Here is a 17678-nt window from a genome sequence, read left to right as displayed (position 1 = left end):
ACTTTTCATCATCCCTGCATTATACAGTAAATGTCGAAAAACCGGGTCACTATTTTATCGTTAGCAAATTCATTCGGAGTGAAAAAGATTATGTGAAGAAAGGCTTCCAATGTTAAAAAGGAACATTATCTTTAGAATTACTACAATATTCAAACTAGTATTTGTACCTGGCGTTATACTTTAATATTTTGAGGCATCGTCACGCTTTAGAAAATATCTTTTTACCAGATTTTATAACCGTAATATGTGTTTATGTAATAAGATTATTTTTACCGGCTTTGAATGTCACTTACCAGATAAGTATGTCAATAAAAAATAAATATTTTATTTGACAACACGGCAAATTCGTCGCTACGTGGTAATATTTAGTTTATGGCATCCTCTGTGTTTATTGCAGCACTTTTAAACTCATATTCCTAATTGAGCGTAAACTTAGGTAAATGATTTCGCACAGTGACGGAGTTAAATCCCATTTCAAAGAAGGGTCTGAAAAATATGGCCATCAACGTGTCTCATTAATACTGTATTACGATATATGCCGTATTTGTCATAGCATGTATCCGGTTGAAAACATAGTCAGTTGAAAAAAGTGATTGTCGCTAATAAATCAATAGTGTCACTGCACGAATCATAATGGTTGTTTGATTTACATATTTTCCGGAATCTTGAAGGGATCGATGAAAATTGCTTACTCTATACACAACTAACCTGATCGTATGGTCCAGACCTCGCATCAACTGGTCCAGACTTGGCATAGTCGTGGTCTAGCAATAGCTCTTCAACTTCCGGTTTAGTGCTTTCCCATACATGCTATACTGGGATCTTTGTAAATTACTAGCTCGAGCTGATTTGCATTAATTATAAACGTCAGTAATACTCGACTACGTAATTGGTTTGACAGACATTATTCTTGATTAATATTCAGTTGTTAATCACTCTGCTAAAATATTACGGCCAAGAATGCAACGTACAATAAAAACCTTGATTTACGAAAGATAATTGAAAAAAACGAAATCAGTAAGTTTCCTGATTCGTGTAGGTGAACATTTGTTTTAGAAGATTAAAGCAGGATTGTTAACTTAGCCTGCATTTACTGAGTCGGCATTTACCCGTTTTTTAGATCAAAAAGTTTTGTACGTGGTCATAAAAGAGCCCTTGAAACTTTGAGGAGCCATACAACAGCATTGAACGCACACTTAAAATGTAGAAGTTAAAGTTAAGTTCAAAAGAAGCATTACAGTCTGACATATTTATTCGGTTCTTTTCCTCTGGGTGTACCTATTGTAAGGCACAGATAACCAGTTCAGTTTCTGTAGAAGGTAAAACTAATATTTGTCCAAATTGCTACAGTTATGTGGTTAGAAGGGCAAATGACGCTTACATTCATGAAGGATCTGTCCCAGAGGAAACTGTTAAAATGCTGAAAATATATGCTGCGGGCCTAGTTTTTGAAGAAAATTTCTTTTGCAGATTTCCACTGTAAAAATTCAGCCTGGTGAGATCCCCGCGTCTACATCCAGTAGTACCTAGGAGGAGACAGCGATAAAATAAAAATGGTTTAGGTTCAAGGCTAATAATGCATGCAATTTACTTATAGTCAGGTGTCTTCTGAAAAACTTTAATTTTTACCCGTAATTATTTTGAACCAGTCAGCGACCTTCATTCTTTTAAATACAGTATGTAATAGAACAATTGCATAGCTCATAAAATAAATATGTACCCGTAACCAAATACCTAATAATGAGAAATTTGTTTCTTTCTGAAGGGGCATTAACTAGGGTACAGCAAGCGACTATCGGGGCACAGCATTCTTCCTGACTGATATCAATGTTACTTTACAATCCCGTAATGATGTTAATTGGTGTGCTTTGTTTTCACTGTTAAATATATGTAATCTTAGTCAGCATTCACTGCGTCTCTCTATGCACCACAAAGTTTGGAGTGCCTTATTTTAACTTCATTTCCACGCTTGTTTGTTTGTTTGTTTGTTTTCTTTTCATACGGACTGGTTTAGTTATCCATTGGCGTGGCGATGAAGTAGAAGCGTGAAACATACTACCCGTTTTTCCCAGAAATCAGAAATATAACGAAACTCTGGACCCGTAGTCACAAAGCCGTCTGATCACAAAAGCTAACATCGGTCTCAAAACTGGGAAATGAAAAATGATGTTCAGAGTTGCTCAGTCTTTTTAAAACTTTGTCGTGTAAATTACTAGTTTATCCAGAACAAATCAACTAATTATAACTTCACATGGAGCAAAGTTATATAAGATTAAAATTGTTCATATTCGAGCATTAGTTTATCTTTTTAATGCTCATTTGGTTTTGTTGTCATGCGGTCTGTTCCCTGTTAAGGCATTAAGGATTAAGATGCAGTAATAACATCCTGCATTTTCCAGAAATTAGTTTTTCTTTTTTTTTTCTTTTTGAGGATAAACTGGGAATTGTCTCACATTTAAAGAATTCCTCAACTAATTTTTCAAGAACAAAAGGACTCCCATGTGTACACTTTTAAACCTAAGGCTTTATATCCATTGTATTATCGTCAAAATATATTTAATTATGAGATTGTTAGAACGCCCATCCCAGTATATATCTAGTCTTCGAATGCCATGATGCCCCGTTTTGATTTTAAGATATACATCCTTGTTAACTATGTCATGTTTTTTTTTTTTCTTATGCTGGAGATGAATGAAAGCTGAGTAAACATTATGCCCTGATGCTGCCAATTAAGGAAGCATTTCGTGTACTGTAGGTAGAGAAGAGATCCCAATCGCCCGTTCTTTCTTCCTCCAAAAATGACCTAAATCAAACCAGCCATGTCCATATACTGATGTTAAAGTGCAGCTGTTCCGTATTTATGCTGTGATTCCTTTTCCAAGATTATGTTCTCATCTACTCTTTTGGAAACATCATTCCCAATGACAATTGCTACGTTTCTCAACCCTGAAGAAAGATCTTTATATAGTTTGCCAAAATCTCAAATGTTCTGATCTAACGTTGCATTATTTGTACCATCCAGTGCACTGGAATCAATTGGTTCTTCATCTATCGGTTTAAAGGTTGATCTGGGAGCCTATCATTAAATGCCTTTGAAAACAGCAATGAGTTTTATGGGATTATCTATAAGGAAATGCCATTGGATGGTTCTTGCATTGGCTTTGTCTGTCAAGATATGCTCTACAGCATCTGGTGCGTACATTGCTTCCGGAAGCTCGCTTAAATCTTATCCTTGTCAATGCACCCTAGGAAACTCGTGACACCCAGCCGAAGCACGATTTTTCATAGACTTCTGTTTTCAGGCTCATTCAAGATCACAATCAAAGCCTTCCAGTAAAGTGCATAATCAAACATTACCACGGTGTCTACATCAAAATTTCAAAACTTGGTCTTCACACATTCAAAGTGATATGAACGAAGGACATGTTATTCGGGCTTATATCCATCATTGTCATTATGTGATAAATGATTTATCAGGACGGCAGTTTGCACAATCTGCATAAGGCCAGACCAGCCTGGCTGTGGAGGACTAATAGCCCAGTTTCAAGAGAAGTTCAAGCTGACACGTTTTGTCAAGAGTCCTTGGTTGTTCAAGTTCTCCAAATTGCATATGTAACTTCGCACTCTCACTGGCATTATAACATACTGATTCTCCATCTGAGATACTATCCTCGGTTGCCGTAGTCACTCTTTCAATTGGTCAGTCTTGTTGTGTACCTGGAGTCATGCATGCAACGATCTCCATCTCATGGCAAGTCCCATGTGCTGATAATGTTCTAATTTGGTCTACGTTATCCGCAACAAACTGCAGAAGGTTCCCAAGTTCCCAGGTATATAACCATGCATAGTAAGCCTATGCTGACACCAAAGATGTTAAATATTCAATAACTTTAATTTTTTTAAGTGCCGATAATCTTATATTGATCAGTATAGATGCATCCTGAATGACAGCTTTTATGCGGAGAAAACCATACGAGTTGCGGCGTTTTCTTGATCAGTGTGTATATTTGAAACGTTGTGCTTTCAATTGCATAAAACAGTCAGGTTCTAATCTCATTAATGAGTGTTCCTAACTTAAGTTGTGTTAAATGAATGAAATTCCATAAAGAAAACAATGTTTCTATTTTTAATCTTCTTCAGTACTAACTAGGATAAGCTCTCAAAAGATTCTCTTTACAAAATATATATTTCATCATCAATCAATCCAGGCCAACGAAACATATATATATATATATATATATATATATATATATATATATATATATATATATATATATATATATATATATATATATATATATATATATATATATGTGTGTGTGTGTGTGTGTGTGTGTGTGTGTGTGTGTGTGTGTGTGCTATTTTATCATTTTATCTTCACCCATTTCCAGACCGGTTCCCTTTTCACACTAAATACAGTCCTGTAAGATAACTTTATACTGTTTGTCAAGTAGTCATAATTGTGATCTAGACAGTCAATTTCTGACGGAGCTGAGTAAATGTTCCTGTCATGTTAAAATTAGAAGCGGCTTTGAGAAGAGCACGAGCACTATTTTTAGTCTCATCATCCTTACTTCTCAGACGTTGAAGGAAGTCACGCAATATAGACGATTCACTATGTCTAAGTATGACAACATTGCTTTTACCATTCAACAATGTGATGACGACAGCTGATCCAACATATTCCTTCAGTTCTTTTGTCATGCAATTTGGACTGAAGATATTGTCTCCACAAATGACTTGCATGTGTTATACAGTATTTGATATAGATAATTATTAATTGTCATTTCGTTCCATGTATTGAAAACATCCTTGAAAGCATTTGTTACATCAAAATATACTGGTCTCCGGCGAGTTTCTCAGCTAATTTTCGCGTTTGATGGTGAAAAAGGTAGTGAAATGTTTTCTGTGTTCTGAAATTCACATTGCAAGACTGGTGATACATACCATTAGCTGTGGGCAAGTCACTGACACTTTCTATTCTACAACTAACTTTACTTGCCCAGTCATCGCCACGAACTTAGGAATTGTCATGGATACATTTTGGAAGCCTTAAATTCGAACGGGGAATGTATCTATGCCTCGTTTTGAGGGGGTGCTTTTTGAGTTTTTGGGTTGGTTTTTGTTTGTTTCGTTTTGTTTTGTTTGTTGTTGGGGTAGGTCGTGTTTTTTTAATCATTTTGTTTTGTTTGTTGGTTAGATGTTTGTTTCTTTTTTTTGGGGGGGGGGGGCAGACGGTTTGAAGATTTACTACAAAAAAAAGACATTGTTCTCTACACCTAAATGGCGTTATGTTTGATCCCAGTGTCTTTTCATCTGGCTGACATATAGCTAACTGTCTTTTATCTCTTCCAATTAAATCTGGGTTGCAATAAATACTCCGACATTCTTTATGAACACGCTGTCCTGGACATGTATAAATGACTCCCCCCCCCCCCCCCGTTTTGCTCTTGCTTTAATAATGCCACCACATCCCCTTTTGGAGCAGATTAACTGTACATTGCCAATCACAAAGACTGGAATTGCATAACATGCATGTTTCTTCCATTCTGAAAGCATAAACGATTAATAAAAAGGGTATCACATATTTGTAATGCAATAAAAATTGTAAAATTTAAAAAATTTGGACATTACATATTTGCACAAGCACAATATTTGTATTTGTTCATAAAAACTAAAGCAAATCTAAACTCTTCTGTCATAAATAAAGCCACATCTAGATTTACTAAGTTTTTAATTTTCAACTACTCAAAATCGCGAAATCAAATGTCTAATACATATTTCCTAGTAATATAGACTTACAAATGTAAACATTGATAATATGAGTATGCATCATTAGTAAATTGAGATAAATAATGGTTATTACATTAAATCCATTCGTTTCCTCTACTAAATCCTCATTGATGTGTATTATTTTACCGGCTGTCATAGTTACGAAGAAATGACTACATATGGTATGGTGAGGCGTACTCGCCATTTCAGTGCAAAAAGAAGAGAAGAAAACGTAAACTATTTTTTTCTGCCATTACTATACTAGAGTTTTCTAGACTTTCCACATATCGCTGCTGATATAATACTTTATCAAATAAACGCAAAACAACTTCTTCTGTAATTAGTTTGAGCCATAGCACGACTGGACTATACCTTGTAAGTTGCTTTCTGTACACGTCGGGCCCTTTCCCTCGTCTATTTTACCATCTTTTACGGTTATATAAGCAATTGACCGACTGGCAGAGCCGACAAGAGGGGTGGGGGCAACGGGGGATACATGAAAGAAAATTTTGTTTGAACACGAACTAAGAAAGGCACGGATGTTTCTTACCCCAATGCCCGTGATCGCTCTCTACGGCCCTGCTGACTTGATTCGATCGTCTATACGTCAGAGCTAGGCAATCGTTGTTTTTATTCGCGGCACGTGTTCGATTCCTGCATGGAACGAGTTATAAATTCCAAACCTGTTTCGTTATATTAGTGTCATACTTTGTATATTTCTTCGCTATAATCATGTATCTATCATGTATCATATATCTATATATACAATGTGGCATCTAGATACAAGCGGGGGCCCCGATTGGCCGAGTGGTCTAAAGTGCTTTCCGTTACGGATCACTGCCATCTCACCTCTGTCTGTGTGGGTTCGAGTCTAGGATTCGGCCAATGTGGGTATGTGAGAAAGCTTGCCAGTAGCTTCTCGCGGGTCAGTTGTTCTTCCATGGATTTTCCCGGGTTCTTCCTCCACCATTGATACTGGCCGCCATGCATAGCCTATAATGTTCTGAAAAATGGCGTTTAACCCCACAACAACAACAATAAGATACAAGCGCTTTCATCTCTGTATTGAGTTTCCAAAATGTAATTATAATTTAACGTATATATTTCTCAATATAAATTTAGTGGGTTTCTGTATCTAGCCTAGTATTAATTTTGGATTGCCTTTAGAACTTTCCCTTTCGCCGCGAGCCTTTCTATCGGCTCTTTTTCCATGGAGGTTGGTGGGGTGGAGTGGGGGTGCGGGGGATGTGTTTATGGCAGGGTGGATTATATTTCTGATACGCAAGGATCTGGCGATGATAGCAGTGCGGGCTTTTGATTCCTGCTTGGAACGAACCTGATTTACATCTTGATTTAATTCTATCTAAATATCGTAAAATTCATATATCCATACATAAAATATGGGATTCATGGAATAAACGATTTCCTCTCTGTTTAGTATGTATGTGTCAGGTCATACTCATAACATAATATATATACTTTGCATTTTTAAATAATTATCCAGTGGGTTTCTGTATTTAGCTGAGTTAAGATTTCTGTTTACCTCGCGAATTGGTTCCCATTCATCTCGAACTCTTTCCTTCGACTTTGTTCCATCCTACTGTTGGAGAAGAGCACGCAGCCGTACTGATACGCGCTCTTCTATATATTTGGTATATTGGTTTCAATTTCTACTTATAACTGTATGCATAAACGTTGCATCTGAACAGAAATTCAGTTTAAATGTTGATTTGCATATGCCTTGAGTTGATTGGCTTGCATCTGAAGCCCTTTTCTTCGCCCTTGTTTCGTTTGGTGTTTTTTTTTTTCTTCCTCTGAAGTAGGATGGGAGGTAGAACACCTTATCGAGTGGAGTAGACGCTGGTCTATTGGAAGATGCGTTTGGTTTTATGTCTCTCTCTGAACAGCAGCAGAGAGGGTGAACAGACCTTTTGCTGATATGTCATTTTCGCAAAATGAGACCTCATACGAAGAAAATAAAAAATATAAGCGTAATAACGCCAGACCAAAGCCTCTAACTTTACCGAGAATTTTTTTAATTGGGTTGGATATTGTGTTGTTACTTTATCGCTGTCTTTTGTGTTTTTCTAAATTTGTATGTATGTTTTGTTTACCGCGGGACGTCTCATTGAGTTCGCACCATCTCTGCTGCTATAATTAAATCATTATTATATCAATAATGCCACTGGGTACGGAGTCTTACACGGCTAGATTAGCTAGAGAAAGATCAGAAGCAATCAAAACGTTTTTGCCTGTTCGTGATTCTCATAGACAAAATTTTCAAGATCGTCAAGAAGCACAAGTTCAGTATGCAGAATTATTTAAACCTATTACGAAGGTTACTGAAGAGTTGCAGAAGCTACTGAAGGCATTCTTCTAGCAGTAAGGCAAACTGCTGAGCAAACGGAAAAGATAGCAAAATGAACTAAACAAACAAAAAAGATTTTAAGAGATCTTCCAGCTGGAATAGCTGCTGCTCTACCTCCCTCCATGGGGGAAGAAATACTTGAAGGTATTGGCAAAGTTCGTACTGAAATAGCCGATGTAAAAAAAAGATCTCGAACCTAAACCTAAAGTAAGAAAAAATATATTGAATGATTAAAACATTTAGAGAAGGTGCTTTTAACGATCTTATGTCACGTGTTAGGCTCGAATAAACAGTAACACAAGAAAGCGTGAAAACAACAAGCTTTGAAAACATACAATAATTTATTTCCATGGAAAATTCGGTACAAATGAAAAAATAATATGAACTTACGGTTATAGAATCAAATCCAAATTAATCCAAGAATAATCTAATAATAAAATTTTTGAAGTCCTGATAACAAAATGTTCTAATGATTTCAAATTCCAATCCCGACGAAGAATCCAAGATGAAAGACGATGACGTATGGTGAAATCTGTTGTGTTGAAGTCAACAGTTCCTTGTAGAAACAAGAATTATTACTCCGGTTTTGGAATTCAAAATCAATGTCTTATAAGAACTGTCTTTGATTAAAAATCTCACATGAGCACATGCATTTTCCAGAATAATAATTAATCCTTTTGCATCCAAATAATTTGAACTCCAAACATCACTTCATACAACTTCCAGTTTAACAGCCCAGCTTCTGCTGAGAATAATTCTCTTAGACATAGGTTATACGTCTTCTAAATGTAAACAAGGGGGTCAAGTGATCATGTTCTGGAAACTCATAGAAACTAAGTACTTGTTAAAGATCACGTACACACAGTGTGACCCTGACGAAAACCAATCATTTTACTCTAAGAAATAAAAAATAAAAAGAATTGTTTACATCTTAAACACGACGCCCCATCATGACCTCGACAACAACCAATCTATTTAAAAATAAACAGAGCTTGTTTACGTCGTTGCTACCAATTTTCAATCAGCCAGGATCTAGATCAACACCTGGCGTTTATAAAACAAACAATCAAGGTCAAACTATTTTCTGAAAATAAAGTATCATCTCTGGTGAATAAATTTATATTACAATATCATGCAATGAAAAGCAAAAAAAAATTAAGACAAACAATTAAATTGAAATAAATATATATTAAATCAGATATAATTAAATCAAATACACATAACAAAGAACTTAAAGAAAAAGTTTAAGAGGAAGATTTTTCTCGTGTAGCATTTGATAGTTATTTTCGAAGGTATGAAATTTTAAAACCTAATTGTGTTAAAATAAATAAGGATAGTCATTTTAAATGGATATATATTGTGTATTATAACAAACCCCAGGCTAGAAGTGATGATGAAGTATATGACAAATACATTAACGACATAAATACATTTTATTTGAAGACACAACTTCAACAACAACAAGCACAATCTCCCCATCAAGAACCTTCCTATCAACTTCTTTCACTCTGCAACAGATAGAATGACAACAACAATCTCCAAGGTAACGAATTCCTCGGCCACAACAAAAAACAGAGCCTCCCCAAGAACAACAACCACATCCTCCTGGGCAAGAAGAAGAAGATTCAGAACTAACAAAAACTAAGAATATTTTTTCGCCAAAAGGTATTAAAAGAATTGTTAAATTAGACCACAAAAATTAATAGATATTGCTGCACGTAAATCAAAATTAAAAAACTTTATAAAAACAGAGCATAGTGATGATTATATAGAAGGTAAAAGGGACTGGATTAAAGATTTATATTCTGTATACAGTAATAACATTCCCAATGTTTATGACCAGGATTTTATCAATTTTAAACGTGATATAGAATATTTTAAAAGACGAGAAGAGGAAATAGAAGAGGAAACAAAAAGATGAGAAAAACTAGAAGCACAAGCAAGACTTTATAATCCTCCAGAAAAATTGAAAACAGATTTTGGTGATAACACACCTCTTAGCGCCACAGGAAGTGGATTTTACTCGACCACGCCAGGAGGAAGTGGTCTTGGAACTTGTCCTGACAGTGGTCTTGCCGATGTTGACCGACTAGAAATTATGGAAGGAGGAAAACGCGCAGGAAATAATTTTCCAGAATTATTAATGAAATGTATAATATTTGTCAAAGATTATTTACAGGCTGTTTTATGGATCGTAACATTTATCATTCACTTATTAATGAAATTACCGATGATTATTACAGCGACTGAAACAATTAATTAATCAGCATGTAATTTAAAAATGATTATACACACTGCTCAACGTGAACCTGTAATAGTTAGGGTAGCAAACTCACGATTGCCAACTTACAACGCAATTTACGGAGATGGACTTGGTCATGTCGTGATGGGTTTATTCAAAAGGATGGCTCCAAAAGCAAAACAGTTAGGGGTGAAAGCTATTGAAACTATTCGCGATAAAGGTATTGGTGCTGTTGGTGATATCGCTGGTAAAGCATTTTCATCGATCAAAGAAAGATTAACTCGATTGGTACGAAAACCACAGCCAGTAAAATTACCCAGCGCTGAAGTTATTCATGCAAAAATCAGTAAAGTAATAAATCAAGCTGCAAATAAAAAAATCTAGCAGAGTTGGCTGATATACCTGTGAGGAAAAGAAAAAATATAACGGCAAGTTTAATAGCAGGAAGTGGTCTTCGTGTAAGACGATAACAATTATAATAAAATGTTCAAACGTGTATCTGATCCAGCGTTCGATATGGATGCACCAATTCTCAAAAATGAATCTATAGGCGATAATCAGTTTTATTATTACCACGCACGTATATCGAATCACAAGTTAAAGATACAAGCAGATATTTCTTACCTGCTGAAGTTTTTTTTGAACTAGAAGATGAAATTATAAAACAATATGATACTGAATATAAAGCCATTATTAGAGTTGGTTTTGTTAATAACGGCATTATGGCGTTGTTTGACAGTGCTACATATATTATCGACGGAAGAAATATTGAATCTATTCCAAAAGATGTTGATGTTGCCACGACGATAACAGGTTTTGCAAGATAATCAGGTGATTATGCAAGATCAGCCGGTCCGTCAATGATGTTTACCAAAGACACTCCTGACCACCCTTAAAATATTAGGGACGTTGATTGAAATATATCAGCCGCCGGAGGAGCAACTGATGCACCAGCAATTTTATCAATCAATGCAGACTACAATTTAGGCTTTGCTACACGTAAATCAATGCTGAGAGGAGATCGTAGAAGATTTTCATACGTAATTCCGTTATCACATATTTTTGGATTCTGTAGAAATGTTAGAAAGGTTATTTTTGGAGCGAAACATACGGTTGTGCTTGTGAGAAAGGCTACCGACGATGATGCACTCTGGCGACCTGCGTGTGATGCTAATAAAGTAGTATTGATAAAATTTTCACTGTGTGTGCCAGTAATGACTCCAACGATTGCTGAAGAACAAAAATTACTCTCTTTCACGGAACAAGGCGGTAAATCATTGTCATCATGGTTAACAGTAACCACAGACAGTGTTCAAAGTGACGTTAATTGTTTATTTACGTGGCAAATCGCAGCTCAGCAAGGTGTTTCTGCACCACGACACATTTTCGTTGTTTTCCAAGATTTTGTGCGAGTAAATTCACAAACACATAGTCATGTGATATTTGACAAACTTGCAGTTAGTGAAGTTTCATTAACAATAAACGGACATCAAGAACCAGCTGAGGATATATTATTAAAGTTTAATCAAAATCATGTAGAACGTGCATGTCATCGGTTAGTGACATTTATGGGACATGATCAAAATATAGATACTGGTTTGCATATAATACAATTTTATTTTGCATATCTGTATCCGATTTATTACTTTTCGCTGGAACATCTTGATTTATCTAAACAATATGTTGTCGACATTCACTTTCGAGCTCGGATAACAGAACCCCCTATTTCCATAGTTGGTCCGCCAGTTCTTCATGGTGATTACAGGGCAATTGCAGTCATACTTAGTTACTTGAAGGCTTTTGTGGAAGAATAAGAGTTATTGATGCTCCAGTAGAAAACATATAATGTTTTCCAAACATGTAATTAAATCACTCGTGATATTTATGTCATATCATCGTGTTAACTTTACTCTGACTCTACGTCATATTAAAAGAACTTAAATCAAGTTCACCAAAGAAATGCGGATTAAGAATGTCATTAAAAAAGGATCAAACCGCAGGTGGTCAAAATAAATTAAATGAACGTCAACTCAGACATTTCAATAGCGTCAAACAATCGAAAACAGGCGTTAAACTCATTCTTTCTGCCGGCGCTATTAACAAATCATTTAAAACAGGCGGTATAATTCCACTTCTTCAACTTTACCAGCGTTAATAGCCGCTGCAGCTTCAGCTGTAGCAAAGGCAGCTGCTCTTAGTGCTGTTGGAACTGCTCCTGGAATGGCGCTAAAGAAAACATCAGGAAAAGGATTTAAAAAGAGAGGAAGAGACCTGAGGCTTCCAATAAGTCTCTATCGATACAGAAAAGATTTGAGACATCCAGGAACACTTCGTTAATTTTTCCAACGTCTAATTAATCGATTTAGCTAATAAACTGAAAATAAAGAATTTTAGAGGAGTTTTCCCACGAGATCAATTACCAGAACAGCCAAATAATATTGAAACAGGAATTATTAATCTTGTTAAAAATTCTGGGTCTGGTAATCATTAGGTTGCGTTCGCATTTCATTCGCGTGGCTCTGTTTATTTTGATTCATATGGGCTTTCCCTGCCAGTAGCATTTTTAAAATACGCCAAAAACATTTCATTTTGGTATTCATCATTGCCAAAACAAACGCTAACTGATCCGCCAACTATGTGCTCGTGAATTAATTAATGAACTCAACGCTAATGTAATTAATGTACTCAACGCTATATCTTCATCAACATTACCACCTCATAAAGTCGTGCACGATTATACAAGTAGTCGTTAATCGTTTTAAGAAGGTCTTAAAGTATAATGGTTGATATTTAGGGAAGATCTTCTTCCTTCAACGATAAATAAAAGAAAAAAGACGATATTGGTTTGTCAAAGATGAACTTGCCGATATTATGAACCTCTCTGGAGTTGACCGAGAAAAAATTGTTGTTTTTTTTCAGGATAAATACTGTGTTTAAAAGACGAGTAATATCAAATGGAATGACATAATGCGTTCTCGGTGTTTCTGACGATAACACTCCAGTATTTACTGACAGTGGTAGAATCAGAGATTGAAGTATATCAATGGCAATGATTAGAAATGAAATTGCAAAAAGTGTTGCTAATCGTTTACGATCTACCGGTGATATAATGATAGGTGAACACAGCATCAATGGAAATAAAAAAGATGTTTTAAGAGATCCAACATCTGACGAAGACCTTGCAACAAAAAATATGTAGACAATATAGATACTAAATTATCCACGCTGCGAGTTGAATATGACGTTCACATAAATATGTTTTCAAATGTGCGTAGAAACTTTCAAAGACGAAATAAAATTGCTAATGATTGCTTTGAAAGTCCGTTGACTGCCGACGTAAATCGCTCTGAAATTAACTCAGTACAGGGCGATATTAAAACAGCTATGCAGACATTGAAACAATTAATAAACGATTAGGTGTTATCAGAGATCCTAAATCATTTTCAGAGTTAATCCCGAGTAATATCGCTGATATTAGAGAAAGACTAGTAGATGTCATAAGTGGAATTCCTGATATCGTGAAAAAATTAATCTGATTAAAATTCCCCACAAGCAGATTATCAACGTGATATATACAGTAGCGTCTGGCCAAGCATTATGGTCACCACTCAATAAAACCATTAAACATCGCGCGGAGGTTACCGGTATATACAGGCACTTAGTACTTGGTATTGTAACGTTTATATTATCTACCACAACTTCACGGCGTTTTCTCCTGGATCTATGTCAGTGATGTTAGATCAAAACGACTAGGAAACATTTACTGTGGAACCAAAACAAAAAACAAACACGGCTTGATTATTATTCGCATCTTGAATTAATAGCGAAATTCCCACTTAATTAAAATATAATGAGCATTCCGATTAACGTTCAACGTTTTAGCTACAATCAAGCAAGTGAATGGCAAACAAAACTAAAAAATATCGTTGACGAGTATACAGTAAATGTTCAAAAATATCGCAGACGTGTAGTTGTCGTTGACATAATTGTTTATTCAGCGTCTGCTGTTATTGCCGAACCGGTGTATTGTTATCAATAAGAACACCATTGCTAGTCATGGCACCAGCCGTTGTAATAATTTGTGTTTCAGCTGCAACAACGATTGTCGGTATTCTTAATATCATTGCAAAAAAAAAATGTACATGCACAAACACAAAATTGCATGATTACATAATAAAAGCATATGCAGCCATGTTAGCATACTCATAATTATCCTCGTTATTATCAACAAGTCTTAAGGATAGAAAAATATCAGATTTTGGGTTCACGGAGATGACCAAAATCTAAAATGAGGCAATGACTTTGATAGAATCCACGCTGATTTATAAACTCAGGATTTATATAATGTCAACTCCGAACGAATTACTTCAACAAATTGTAACGAACACAGCTCCATAAAAACAACAATGATGTAAGCTCAACTAATCCAGAATTTAATATTAATTTTTCCAGATGAAATTCCAACGAAAGAAACAGCGCAAGCACAATTACGAGTATACCATAATTGGTCAAATGTTAGATCAAAATCATTCGGTGGATTGCAAGCAAATAATTCGCTTGTATTGCAGTTATCAAATTGAACAAATCAATGATAAATTCCAGCGCAGATAAAAATCTATAACCGAAAGAAAATCCAAAATAGCTATAACCGTTCACTAACCGACTTTATCATCTGCAATTGAAATATATTCTTCAGACTACGTTGTAGATATTTATCAGTCATCAATCCGAAGTGTGTTAGGATTGCCTCAAAAAACACTAGAATATAAAGAAACCACCAGAACCAGAGTTAAATGAATTTGTTACAGCTGAAAAAATATTTATAACGATTCCACAATATCCAGATGGATATCCATGGCGTCATTATTATGCAGATGATCATATTCAACTTTCTGATGGTAGAATATTTTCTAAAACACACAGTTTTCATTAATCTATTTTGACAGAAAATCTTCCGATCATATTGTTTATGAAAAAGTGTTCAGATCATTGGCTGTTGAAATTAAAACTGAACTATATTCACGACATTAGTACAATTAATTTAAAAAAATTATATCCTGGAGTATTCTAATAATGATCAAAAAAGAGAAAATTATTGAAATGATACAACAATTAAATCAAATTGCATCAGATCTTGAATTTACTAATCGAGTTATTATGGAAATAATAAATGCAAGTACTTATGATATAGGAAGTTAAAAAACTAGCAAGCATCAGGCAATTATATAATAATCACTACAAAATAGGTGAAGCGAATTTATTAAAATTTGTTTTACCGGGATTTGAAACTGACGAATAAAAAAATCCATCAGTAATATTATCAATGAAAACGTTCCTAAAATACTTGAAGCATGGAGAAAAACATCACCACCAGCATCTTTCGTCAGATATGACAATGATCCATACGGTGGTGGCAGACAAATTTCACCAGTAATTGTAAATATAACCTCAAAAGATTGCAGTCAATCTTGTATATGATGCAATTGATGGCAGTTATCAATAGACCTTGACAAATCTATTCAAGCTCACCAAGGCTATATTTTATATACATTTACACCTGAAGTACCTCCTGGATATTTGATTGTGCAAGAACCTATTAATCCTGTTTACCTGAGTTGTCATAATCCGTTATTATGAAGAATACATTTCAAACTTACTGACCAATCAGGACACTTAATTGATTTAAGCTATTAAAATTTGAATATAAATTTATGTGTAATATCTTAACGATATTTTGATCATGCAGAGTATTTTACAATTAATCATTTAATCAAGAGGTATTATATAATATGTACCATCACATGAGAGTTTTCATACACGACAAAGAGGTACTTGAAAACGCCATCAAAACAATAATGATACAGCCCCCCCCCCCCCCCAGCAATACAGAAAAACTTAGTGTTAATATAATTATTGACGAATACGGCAATGAAATATGGTTGTTGACGCAGGAACAATTAAATGAACTGCAGCGAAAACATATCATTATGATTACGTGCGATAGAGATCAGAAAAATGCACATTCTTGTATTGAATTAGATGAGCTTAAAACTATTGTCCAGTTCTTGAGATTGACCTGTATATTACCATAACAAAATTGTACAAGTCAAGTCAAATCATTTTTTAAAATATATTTCTCAGGTAGCATAAAAGTCAGAGGATAATTAACTACGACACATTGCCGTAACTTTCATTTAACGTTGTCATTACTTTCAAAATCCTCTTTACTATTTTCACTTTTGTCACTACTTTCACTAATAACTTTTGTCGTTGTTTTCATTTTCACGATCTAACAAAATCTTTCCTAATGGTCTCAAACGCGTGTTAATCATTTTCGTCGTTTCGTATTCGTGAGCTAATTCTGATCTAATTTTTTCGATCACGCTTGAGAGAGATACGAATATTTTTATTTTTCACAGTAGCCAAAGATTGGGACATAGCTTGTTGAATGAGTTTTATAAATCTGCAGTCTGATGGTAGTGTATATCTATCTTCAAATTTACGTGTTTGCAATGTGCAATGATTCAAAATCACAAATAATTTTTTCTGGATCTAGTTGAATTTGAATTTTTTTTATTTATTGCAGAAATGATTTCAAAAATATTTTCATAATTCACTACATGTCAATTTATCGTGACATTGAAATAACGACAGAATAATCATTTTGCGAGCTGTAACACAGTATTGTTGCGGCAGTATTCAAATAATAATCCAAGACAATTTACTGTAGACAGAATTAATAGGAATTTTGGTCATACACGTGAAAATATAATGCTGACCTGCCTTGAATGTAATCGACGTCGAGGTGTTAGCTTACAAAAGTAAATGCGGTGGTAGTTGTGTGTCGTCAGGAATTACTTGTAATTGCTCGCGTACAAATTCACGTTGAGGAGCAGTTGAATCTAAGCTATCGATTGCAGTTCTACCCGTAGATCTTACCACGCTAGAAATTTTCAGTCTTGTAATACTCCAAATACGATTAGTCGCTCTTTTTTACGGCCTTCAAGTTGACCGGGTTCATATAAATATCTTATAGTAATATTACCTAATGCAGGTTGTTTTGAAAAGTCATGTCGTTGTATTGTTATAGGTTTTTTGTATAACTGCATTAATGAGTTTCGTGGCAGTTGTTCGTGTAAGTTCATTATTTTTAATGCATTTATCAAACTTGATTCGTTCAACAATTGCCTGATCACGATGAATTGCATTATGTCATCGTCTAATTGTGACGTTATGTTTTTTCATCAGAGATGATACTGCACCAAGAAATTCTTTGCCAGGATCAACCTGTAATAG

The 17678-nt window shown here is 35.0% G+C and overlaps 1 pseudogene; it reads right to left on the bottom strand.

Moving 5' to 3' along the window:
- Window positions 1-3082: 3082 nt before the first annotated feature.
- LOC149805735 (uncharacterized) lies at window positions 3083-7368 on the bottom strand (annotated as a pseudogene).
- Between the last annotated feature and the right edge of the window lie 10310 nt (window positions 7369-17678).

The sequence above is a fragment of the Sinohyriopsis cumingii genome, chromosome 2 (genome assembly GCF_028554795.1).
Source record: "Sinohyriopsis cumingii isolate HCF-2022 chromosome 2, ASM2855479v2, whole genome shotgun sequence".
Lineage (NCBI taxonomy): Eukaryota > Metazoa > Mollusca > Bivalvia > Unionida > Unionidae > Sinohyriopsis > Sinohyriopsis cumingii.
Note: the sequence above shows the minus strand (reverse complement) of the source record. Positions and strands in the feature narration are given on the sequence as shown.